Raw genomic sequence first — 11,106 nt, 5'->3', positions numbered from 1 at the left:
TGGTGACTTGGAATCGATGACGGAACACCAATGGTTACTTTGGGATCGTTGGTAAGCTTTGAGTGAAGTTGGGGTTCGCAGATAGAAATGCACTATTGTACTTAGAAGCACAGGTGAAGCATGAAGTGATGCTGGGGATCGCTGGAGAATGGCTGCTGGGAAGCCAGAGTTCAGACACAGGTGAATCAGGGTAGACTGTAGAGCAGGCTTTCCCAACCACGGTCCTCAAGGCACACCAACAGTGCAGGTTTTAGTGATATCCAGGCTGCAGCACAGACGGTTAAATCAAAATAAGTGAGCTACTAATTAAGTCACCTGTGCTGAAGCCTGGATATCACTAAAACATGCACTGTTAGTGTGCCTTGAGGACCGTGGTTGGGAAAGCCTGCTGTAGAGGGTTAATCACTGGAGTGTCGGGTTACATTGCAGAGTATAATCACCAGGGAGTCAGGCTGTACTGCAGAGAAAGTCCATGGGAGAACTGCACACTGGAATCACTGAAGACAATTGAAGCACTGACATCTTTCCACCCCAGGAACAGGATATTTATACCTGCTGGGAAGCAGGGATTGGCTGGCTGATTAACCAGAGACCAGAGTGCAGCTGCTGTGTAATCAGGCTGAGAGCAGAGTGCAGCTGATAGGCTGAAAGGTAACATGTGATTAGGAAAACATGGCTGCGCCCATGGTAGCTTTTGGAGGGAAAGATTGTTTGTAACTTGAATGTGAGCTTTAACCATGAAGCTGCCAGAATCACAGTATAGAGATTTGAGACAATGAGATGCAGCGTGCTGCACACAGACAGTGCAGATGGAATCCAGGCTTGAAACACTGGGACAGTCTCAGGAGGCATTTGGAAGGTAAATACTGATAAGGAATTACCTAGATCGTGACAGTCTGTATGAACGCAGGTGTGCCCAGCCGTTTCCAGGGAGGGATCCTGACATCAGTTCCGTCCTGGATGATCGCATCAGGTGAGTAAGTCCTGAGCTGTGCAGAAACTGCACAAACTTTTGTTTGTGCAGCTCTCTGCACAAGCAAGCGCAGCCCTGCACAGCAATTCCCCCTCCCCTGTAGACGGCGACTACCTGATCGCAGCAGCGCTAAAAGTAGCCTGCTAGCGATCAGGTCGGAATGAGGGCCATTGTGTATTTGTATACATTACTTGGCTGATTCAATTATCTATGAGCATGGCAATGCACCACAGGCAACACCACATCAACTAACCAACATCTTCCCTCTATCTTGTCCGAGTACTTGTGGAGTTTTGGGCACAGCCCAGTGGGGTTGTGAACATAAATCTGTGAGCTCCGGGCTAACGTAAGTGGTGAGTACTGTATATGTGCACATTCTTGGGAGTGCTGACTAATAGCTAATTATATTGACCATTCCTGAAGGTCTTTTGTAAAATGACATAATCAGGAACGGCATTCCGAGACTAACTGTGGCCTACCCATAGAGGCTGTGTACCGGGGATTCCATGCTGTGTGCTCAGGGTCCTGGGGATTATGAGCACTACAGAGCCAGCAAAACTGCAGGCAGCTGGATGAAAAGCCCTGGGGGTCCTCGCTGGTGTCCTACTCCTTACAATCATGCAGGAAGCCAGCCAGAAGCTACAGGAGTCCCTGCCACAATGAAAGAGCAACCTGCATTTTTTTCGCCTCTGTCTTCTCCCTGCAGTGTCTAATTTCATCTTAGGACACAGAGGCACAGTGTGAGTAACCACGCTGTTAACTGTTACCTTCCTGGCTCTAATCTATTTGTAGCTCCACTCACACACGGCTGTAACTGCCTACTGAGTGGTCCAGTCACCTCTACCTCACCAGTCACATACTATCTCCCTGTCACCCTTGCCACCTCAGTCACCTACTATCTCCCTGTCACCCCTGCCTCCTCAGTCACCTACTATCTACCCCTCACCCCTGCCTCCACAAGTCACCTATTATGTCCCTGTCACCTCTACTTCCCGAGTCACCCACTATCTTCCTTTCACCCCTGCCTCCCCAGTCACCCACTATCTTCCTGTTACCCCTGCCTCCCCAGTCACCTACTATTTCCTGGTCATCCCTGCCACCTCAGTTACCTAATATCTCCCTGTCACCCCAGCCTCCAATGTCACCTATTATCTCCCTGTCACCCATGCCTCCCCAGTCACCCACTATCAACCTGTGCCTGCCTCCCCTGTGGGTGCCTGCCTCCCTAGTCACCCACTTTCTCCCTCTCACCCCTGCCTACCTAGTCACCCACTATCTCCCTGTCACCCACTATCAAGGACACCACCCACATAGCCTAAATCATGTTTTAAAAAAAGTTTACACACCAATTGATGCCACACCCCTGTGTTAGCTCCACCCACATCACCGCCCACCTCTGCCATGACCCCAGTTCCTAAAGCTGTTTGCCTATCAAAACAGCAGTGTATACTCCAATATATACAACTTTAATGTGAATATAATGAACTAATAATTGGCTACTGCATATTGACCAACAAAAGGAAAACCTAATAAAAAACAAATAAAATTAAAGATTTTGAAGAACCCTAATGAAAACTATCAAAACTATATCTGTGTGTTTCTAGTACATTAATCTCTAACTGTTTACATTATTTTGGTCACTCAAAAAAAAAATACTTTTTAAAATAAAATGAAATAGTTGATGTAAATTAATAATTTATATATGTTATATTTATATATAAAAATGCTATTAATAATTAATTAATTAATTCATTCATTTAATAAATACAATACATTATGTTATTTCAGACAGAAAAATAAGTATACAAATATTCTAATACAAACAATTTGCAAATAAATTAAAACCATGCAAAAGAGAAAAACATAATACTGTAAGAAGCTTAGCTAAAGGCTTAAAATGACAAGTCTAAGCAGAAAGGCCAAGTAGAGATGGAGAAATTGAGAGAAAAATGGGGACATGGGATTGAGATACTGGGGGTCATTCCGAGTTGATCACTCGCTAGCAACATTTTGCAGTGCTGTGATCAGGTTAAAATTCGGTAAAACTGCGCATGCACCGCAATGTGCAGGTGCATCGTATGGGTACAAAGAGGATCGGTGCTGGGCGATGGATTTAATGAAGAATCCATTCGCACAGCCGATCACAAGGTGATTGACAGAAAGAGGGCGTTTATGGGTGTCAACTGCCCATTTTCTGGGAGTCTTTGGAAAAATGCAGGCGTGTCCAAGCGTTTGAAGGATGGGTGTCTGACATCAATTCCTGGACCAAACAGACTGAAGTGATCACAGCGGCTGAGTAAGTCCAGAGCTACTCAGAAACTGCAAAAAACTTTTTGGTACCGCTCGGCTGCAAAAGCATTCGCACACTTGCAAAGCAAAAATACACTCTCCCATAGGCGGCGACTATCTAATTGCATTGCTGCAAAAAGTTGCTAGCGAGCGATCAACTCGGAATGACCCCCACCATACAGTAGCATTAATGTCACTTGTTCCAAATAATAGGAGCTAAGTAAGTTCAGTTTATTTATTTAATAGCGGATGTCATGTGATATATCATATTGCTAATATGGCTAAAGATGTAAATTGTATGTTTATTGGATATATACAGATGGGTCCTCGTTTATCTTGACTGGCTGAGGCGTTAGTCACGATCAGGCATACGCAGCGTACCGGGTCGCAGGGAGGCACGCCTAGTCATAGAGAGGTACGCCTAATCGCACGGAAGGCGCACATAGCGTTTGACGTTACCTTTACGTGTAATACCTGCGATCATCCACCAGATGTCGCTTTTTACAATCACCATTGCGCATGCGTGTGGTCTCCCGTAAAATAAAATACTGAAATACATAGTAAGAACTACTTTACTAATGCGTCTCATTACACTGCATACAGTAAATACAGCGTCTCATTATGCTACATTATTTCATACAGTATAAACAGTACAGATGCAAATAGTACAGCATATATGATCCATTTACAGTACTTTAGGAATATGTAAGTGTCCAAGTCCCGCAGACAAAGCAAAATAAAATGGGATCCGGTCTCTAAGTCGACAGTAACTAGGTCGACAATGCTAGGTCGACCACTATTGGTTGACAGTAACAAGGTCAACAGGGTGTCTAGGTCGACAGGATCTTTAGGTTGACATGTTCTAGGTCGACATGTCAAAAGGTCAACATGAGTTTTTCACAATTTTTTTCTTTTTTTGAATCTTTTCATACTTAACGATCCACGTGGACTACGATTGGAATGGTAATCTGTGCCGAGCAAAGCGGTAGTGGAGAGAAGGCACCATGCCCGAAGCATGGTGAGCGAAGCTGGCCATGCGAGGGGATGTAGTGCACTAATTGGGGTTCCTGGTCACTCAAAAACGACACCAAAATAACATAAAAAACTCATGTCGACCTTTTGACCTGTCGACCTAGAACATGTCGACCTAAAGACCCTGTCGACCTAGTTACTGTTGACCAATAGTTGTTGACCTAGACATTGTCGACCTAGTTACTGTCGACCTTCAATACCACACCCAATAAAACCAGTAGTGTACACTGACGTGTTAGAAGTTCATGGTTGCCTATTGATATTAGGAATATCGTACAGTATGTTAGCGTCCTAATCCCGTACCTTATGCCATTTCTCACTCCATATCTGAGCGCTGCCACGTGGTGGGGGTTCACGGTCGGCGGCCATTTTGTCAGTTTGCTGGCCCTCATTCCGAGTTGTTCGCTCGTTATTTTTCATCGCATCGCAGTGATTTTCCGCAAACTGCGCATGCGCAATGTTCGCACTGCGGCTGCGCCAAGTAAATTTGCTAAGAAGTTTGGTATTTTACTCATGGCATTACGAGGTTTTTTCTCCGTTTTGGTGATCGTAGTGTGATTGACAGGAAGTGGGTGTTTCTGGGCGGAAACTGGCCGTTTTATGGGAGTGTGTGAAAAAACGCTGCCGTTTCTGGAAAAACCCGGGAGTTACTGGAGAAACGGGGGAGTGTCTGGGCGAATGCTGGGTGTGTTTGTGACGTCAAACCAGGAACGAAACTGACTGAACTGATCGCAGTGGCAGAGTAAGTGTCGAGCTACTCAGAAACTGCTTAGAAATTTCTATTCGCAATTTTGAGAATCTTTCGTTCGCAATTCTGCTAAGCTAAGATTTACTCCCAGTAGGCGGCGGCTTAGCGTGTGCAATACTGCTAAAAGCAGCTAGCGAGCGAACAACTCGGAATGAGGGCCGCTATGCGATCGAGTCCGGTGTAACGGAATGTGCATAGACCTCGCTCATCCCTATCGCCCCTTTGTATTTTAGCTAGGGGATTGTGACGCTCCTTCAGCATTGCCACGTGGCCTGCAAAACTTATGCCATCTCTCACTCCATATCTGAGCGCTGCCACGTGGTGGGGGTTCACGGTTGGCAGCCATTTTGTCAGTTTGCTATGCAATCGAATCCGGTGTAACATAATGTGCATAGACCTCGCTCATCCCTATCGCCCTCGTGTATTTTAGCTAGGGGATTGTGACGCTCCTTCAGTATTGTCCCATGGCCTGCAAAACCTATGAATGTGCCTCCCAAAATGACTCTCATAGAGGGACAGCATGCTCTGGTTCTTGGACTGCTACAGTATATTAATGTTCAGTACTGTATGATTGCTATCACTTGTGGTGAAACACCTTTCTTATCAAATACAGTAACTACTCTACGATATAGTTGTTCACACAGGTGATGGCAATCATACTGTACATTAAAACTGAAGTCCAGTAACAGAGCATTCTGTCCCTCCTGGAGAGGGCCATGTTTGGAGGCACAGGGAAAAAAGTATAATACTGTACTGTATCTGCACTTTACTGTTGTGCACTTTATTTGAAAGTGTATAGTTGTTTGCTATTTTTATCATATTGTGCTTTACATGTTTTCTTATTGTGGTTTTTATTTTTTAGACAAAAGACTAAGAATGCAGACTACCAGATTTTACGGGAGTGCCAAAACCCGCCCATCAGTGGCACAGAAACTTGCTGCATTAGCCCCACAAAAGGAGAAGAAAACTGCCAAGGTGGCTCAGAAAGAAAATGTGGTGAAACCACGAAAAAATGCCAAGGCAAAGATTAATCATTTGGGGCAGATATGTGGTTTGCCAAATGATGTCATTGTTCCATCTCTTGCAGATCACGGTGTTCAGACAATGAATATGGAAATACCGGTGCTAGAGGACATGACAAACACACTGCATCAGGAAGTTTCCTTTTTGGACCATGTAGCCACCCCTGGACAAGAAGACATGGCACATTCACCACGTAGAAGGTTGGATTTCACAGATGTGAACACCAAAGTGAAGGACTGCCAGTGTACCTGTGCTGGTTTAGTAAAGGAGCTACTCAGCAAGGTGACCAATCTGGAGCCAGAACTTTGTGGACAGGTAAGTCACCTTGGGGGACAGGTCAATCAGCTGCAGACGGAAATAGCTGGGCTTAAAGAAGTCATAAAGGAACAGATGGTAGAAGCCATGAAGAAAGTCATCGAACAAACAAGGGAAGAATGGCAAGTTGGAGTTGGACGCACCATGGTTACAACGAACCACCAAGCGGTTCAAGTCAGCGGAGGTGAACGCGGAGGCCTGGATGAACGCGGAGGCCTGGATGAATGCAGAGGCCTGGATGAACGCAGAGGCCTGGATGACTTGATGGACATGGGTGGACATGAAGACCTAGATCGTTATCAAGTTAATTTGGGTGTCCATACAACACTACTTCCAGTGCCGAACTTGACAGCTGAAGGTGCAGCATTGGTCAGCAATTCAAGTGTGCTGTTGCCAGGAACACCAATGATGACCAGCACACCTGCTCACAGGCCACCTCACAATACATTCGGAGGCACTCTGACTGATATTCCCCTGGCTGTCATCTCCACTGCCCTGGACGACCATCTGTACAGAGCTTCATATGGACATATTCACAAATATGCACATTCTCTGTTCCAGTACCATGTGAGATATGACAAATACTTGATGTGGACCCATCGTGTGAACTTTGATGGTGCCAAGGGGAAAATTCAGCTGCCCAAAAATCTGGTAAATGACATCATGGCAAGGTGTGAATGCCGCATGAGGATTGGTGAACCAGAAAAGAGGAAGATAAGGGATACCATAAACGCTGTGCTGAGAATGCCGAGGAGAATGCCTTGGAAGATCCATGTTGAAGAAACCAGATCATTACCCACCGATCCTCCTAGCTTCAGCACATCAGCTTGACATAGCTGGAGTTAAAATATTGTGTCACTGTACAGTATACAGAGAATGACCTACAGGTATTGTACTGTACAGTAAATTTTCTGGGGCTGCATGCTCCGTGCTGTATCCACTTGGAGCAGCACAGTTACTCAAAGGTGAGTGCATGAACTTGGCTTACCACATTCCTGATCGGAGTGCTGTATCTATCCAGTAGTGGCCGAGTCCATTGTGCTGTGTCCATCTGGGGCCTTGTGCTGTGTTTCCATCCAGGGGCTGCTGTTGTCCGTTCTCAGTTCTTGTGTCCATATGCGCCCGTGTTCCAAAATCAAAAGACAAAAACTAATAATAATTAAAAAAAAAATACAAAAAACATTACCCCACACTTCCCACCACAAAAAAAGTTAAAGTTGATATTGTTACTGTATTTGTCATGTTACCTTTTGATTAAAGTACCGTACAGTATGTGTGATGTTGGCTTTCTTATTACAATATGTGTGATGTTACATGTACCTAATGATTTTGTCCACGTCCTCTGCCGTAAATAAAGTGTTTCAATCCCCAAGCATCCATTGTGCTGTGTCCATCCAGGGGCTGCTGTTGTCTGTTTCCGTTCTCCGTTCCGGTGTCCGTATGCGCCACTGTTCCAAAATCAAAAGACAAAAACTAAAAATAATACAAAAAAACAAAATAAAAATATACAAAAAATACAAAAACCATTACCCGCACCACCCACCACACAAAAAATAGTTTTTTTTAAAGTTGATATTGTTACTGTTTTTGTGACGTTACCTTTTGATTAAAGTACTGTACAGTATGTGTGATGTTGGCTTTCTTATTACAATATGTGTGATGTTACATGTTCAGACTGAATTTTGTCCCACGTCCTCTGCCGTAAATAAAGTGTTTCTTAAAATAAACATGATGTGGTATTCCCAACTTCCTCATATATTGTACTCTATAAATTAGTACTACTGTATGAGGCGAATTCAATTAAGAGTGATATATGTAAAACCACTTGGTTAGACTGCTTGTTTCACTGGTGTCTATGGCGGCCTGGTGAGCACTGTTACTCAAGAGAAGGGGTTGTACTGTATGCACTGTACAAGCTTCCTGAGGGGCAGAATCCTTGGGCATTTCAGGGCATGGTGGAAGTGTCCCCCATTTTATCCCCCTGTTACTGGGCATGAGTCTATGGCTTGTGATGGCTTCATCCAGGCAGGGTCATACTGTTACTGTACTAGAACTTTGTAGTACATACAACTTTGTATATACAGTACAGTAGGTCACCATTGGTACTGTACATTACTAGTTGATCCTAATCAGTTTCCCAGTGATACAGTACATGCCACCCACTGTATTATACTGTACATGTCACACTTACTGTATGCTATTGCTACAATGTACAGTATGCTCAATCTACTGTGAGATAGTGTCCTAGTCCCTTGCATTGTACTGCTGCCATGTCCCTTGATGCACCTTTCTGCATTCTATGTAAAGCACACATGGGGTAGATGTACAGTATGAAACAGTGAGAAGACGGAGAAGTGTGCATACAGTATCAATCAACTGCTACCTGTTCATTGATTGATTGGCTGTTTGGAATGAAATTCTGGTAATGGATGATTGTCATTTGCTCTCACCCATTACCAGAATTTAATTCCAGACAGCCAGATCTGGCAGATTATCTGCCAGATAATTGTATGGTGTACAGTACGCCTAGCTTATAAATGACCCGAGATTCTGTCATACAGTAGAAAAAGATACTATACAATGGAGTACAGTATAACAAAAAAATATTTATTCAATAAAAATAATTAAAATTAAATTAAATAGACCTAAATAAAAAATTAAACAAGTGGTCCACTAAAAGGTGGACAACCACCCGCAGGAGCAGGATGGCACGCTACAATTCTTCTGTGGGGAAAAAGGACAGTATTACAACACAAATACTGAATACTTTACAGTGTAGTAGTGGCAATACAGTACTGTACTTTATACAGTGCCGTAACAACACATTTTAGTGATGTATGCAAGAAACCGCATTGGTGCCCCCCCTTCCCCGCATATACAAAACATGGCCAGTGTGCACCATGGTTGTGCATCAAAAATATAGGGGCATGGCTTCATGGAGAAATAATACACTGTACAGTAGTCTCAATTATTCAAATTACGCTTCACAGTAGCGCCACTTACACACATTACACCAGGTAGAGCCCCTATCACACATTACGGCAAGCAGAGACCCCCTTTTTACACATCAGGCTAGCAGAGACCCCCTTTTTACACATCAGGCTGGCAGAGACCACTTTTTACACATCACACTGGCAGAATCCCCTTTTTACACATCACGCTGCCAGAGACCCCTTTTTTACACATCACGCTGCCAGAGACCCCTTTTTTTTTTTACACATCACGCTGCCTGGGGGGAAAAAAGGAGAGAGAAAGAGAGAGAAAGAGAGAGAGAACATTCACACTCACCTCCAATGCTGAGGCTGGCCGAGTCCTGTGCTGCTGGTGGGATCCCGCACTGCGTGGGTGGCAGCCGGCAGGACTACTCGTTAGTAGCGGGGGCTCAGGCAGGATGCAGGCCTGGCACTGGCTGATGCTTGTGGGCGGGTAGGCAGGCGGATGGCCGCGTATAGAACACCACGCGCCGTCCATCCCACCACCAAGTCCACTCCCAGATAGAATGCCTTACGCTAAGACCTAGGGCCCACACCGGCATTCTGGGAAGGTGGGGGAGGGGGGGGGAAATATCACTGTACATTGGAACTGTGAGTGGTACATTGGAACTGTGAATGGGAGTGTCTAGTGGGAGGCAGGGCTGCATGGGCAGGCTCCGGAGCTGTCCTGACACCTGCTTCTTCCTGCATTCAGTGCACTGGCTCCCGGCTGACCCCGCAGCACAGCAGGGAACTCTCCAAGGGCGGGATATACTAACCTCCTCCGCCGCGTTAATTGCCATTTTCTCCGTGATCTGAGTCACCATTCCGCTGCCCGCCGCTACCCCTTAGCTCCCCGTCTGCTTTCTCTACTCCTCTCCCTCCTCCTCATTACCGCCGCAGCCACTGAATTCTGCAATCAGCTTAGAGCTTGGTCTGCGCTGCGCTTCCCTTGGCTGTTGGCGCATGCCCGGAAGCTGTGACAGGTGCGCAGGGAGCCTCCAGGATCCGGCGACCAACAGACCTGTCTGCGCATGCCCGGAAAGGCAGTGACCTGTGCATGCACCAATGGCCAGGGGGAGCGCAGCGCAGACCAAGCTCTAAGCCAATTGCAGAACTCAGTGGCTGCGGCGGTTATGAGGAGGAGGGAGAGGAGTAGAGAAAGCAGACGGGGAGCAAAGGGGTAGCGGCGGCCAGTGGAGCGGTGACTCAGATGGCAGAGGTTAGTACATCCCGATCCAAGTCTCCATCACCAGAGATGCGCTCCCTCAATGATTGCGCTGTGTGCAAGGCACACTTCGCACACACCTAGTTACGGCACTGACTCTATATTAGAAAATCTTTACAATGTACAGTACTGTATTGTCTCTATAGTAAATAGAACACTACTGTATGCTGTCGAGGTAATTTAAACATTGCTATAGTTTACCTCTTGTATAAGTGCACTGCTGCCTGCCGGTTTCCGGGCCAGCCCACCTTTCATGGCCCTGTCTGGGGCCTCCATAAATCATTGGAACTGTATTGGAGAGAAAAAAACATTAGTCACATTCCAATACTATACAATTACTACTATAAACTGTACAGTATTATACTGTATTGCTGGCATTCAAAATATAAAGTACTATACAAGAGTTTATCTTCAACAGGTCATAAACAAATTATCAAAGGAATATAACACCACAGTACAAGTACAGATCATGGTAAATACTGTAGACATTTACGCATTAGCAGTCATGACATTTCATGACAGCTTC

The sequence above is a fragment of the Pseudophryne corroboree genome, chromosome 1 (genome assembly GCF_028390025.1).
Source record: "Pseudophryne corroboree isolate aPseCor3 chromosome 1, aPseCor3.hap2, whole genome shotgun sequence".
Lineage (NCBI taxonomy): Eukaryota > Metazoa > Chordata > Amphibia > Anura > Myobatrachidae > Pseudophryne > Pseudophryne corroboree.
The sequence above is the reverse complement of the archived record's forward strand: the minus strand, read 5'-3'. Positions refer to the sequence as shown.